The following is a 1411-nucleotide window of genomic DNA, read 5'->3' as shown; positions in this document are numbered from 1 at the left end:
AAAAATTCATTATGTATACCCTTAATGTTAGGATTAAGTATCAAAGATTACTCAAACTTCAAGCATAATTTGCATTCTTTGCCCTTCAACAATCCCTGTCAAGCTTCGCCATTCTGTACATACTCCCTCCGGTTTTTAGTCTGCATATAAGATTTGGTCAAAGTCAAACTTTGTTAACTTTGACTAAGTTTATAGAAAAAATATCAAGATTCACAGTATGAAATCAATATTGTTAGATGCATCATGAAATTAATTTTCGTATCATATAGCTTTAGTATTGTTGATGTTGATATTTTTTTCTACAAAGTTGGTCAAACTTTATAAAGTTTGATTTTGACCAAATCTTATATGCAGATTAAAAAGAAACGGAGGGAGTGCATGCAATCATGTAGGCACGAAAATCAAAATTCGGCTGGCCACCAGCTTGCTTCACTACAAGTTTGAGCTAGTTATCATGAAAGCAAAGTTATATGAAAATGTCTAGGACCGGACCAAGGAGGAATTTGAGGCAAGCATAATAAAGACATATATTGTGAAGAGGAAGAAGATTAAAAGTGCCATATTTCAACTGAAAGATGGGAAAGGTGTTCATGAAAGCGCCAAAGTTCACAAGAGCTCTAATAAACAGTATGTCACGCTTGGGGGTAAAGGACTAAAGGTCATTAAAGAAAATGGAGAAAGAGTTATGGAAGGAGTGTCAAATATTTTGGAGCCCCTAGTGCAGATTATATACAATGGACCTAACACGTATAATAGAGTAAACAAAAACACTTTCATCGGTATATATTGCATATCATGAAAATCAAAGCCATAATTATGTAAAAAATGTAATTTTAATTATCACATAAGGTCTTAATATACTCCCATGCATGCATGATAAATTGTATAAATGGTGACTATATAACATACATATACTTAGTCGTAAGCAACCATTTAACAAATATTGTGTTGTGTCGGGGGATGAGGGCAAGGCTCCCCTAACATGGGAGCAAGCCCCCTCCTAATATATAAATGGAGAGTGGGCCAAACCCCATAATTCTTACTTAACTTCTTTTTTAGGAAAAATCTAACTTAACTGCATTCATGGTTTTTTCTAGGGAAGGCGGACGTGCGGATGCCCAAGCTCAGCGGTGCCGGCGCCAACACCGTCACCACCATCGGCGAGGCGGTGATGCTTTCGAAGAATTGCATATGAGCAAGCAAGCACTTCGTTGTTCACATGACGACAGGACTGGTCACAAAAGTCTGCAACAACTTGGCACTGATCAACAATGGAATTGGCCAGACCGTCATCACGGCGAACCCGTCCGACAGGACTGGTCACAACGTTAAGGACTCCGTGACGATGAGTAACCATCGATCGTCTTCCTTACATCAATTCAAGTACATGTAGGGCCAAAGGGGACCATTG

Source organism: Triticum dicoccoides, chromosome 3B (genome assembly GCF_002162155.2).
Source record: "Triticum dicoccoides isolate Atlit2015 ecotype Zavitan chromosome 3B, WEW_v2.0, whole genome shotgun sequence".
NCBI lineage: Eukaryota > Viridiplantae > Streptophyta > Magnoliopsida > Poales > Poaceae > Triticum > Triticum dicoccoides.
Note: the sequence above shows the minus strand (reverse complement) of the source record.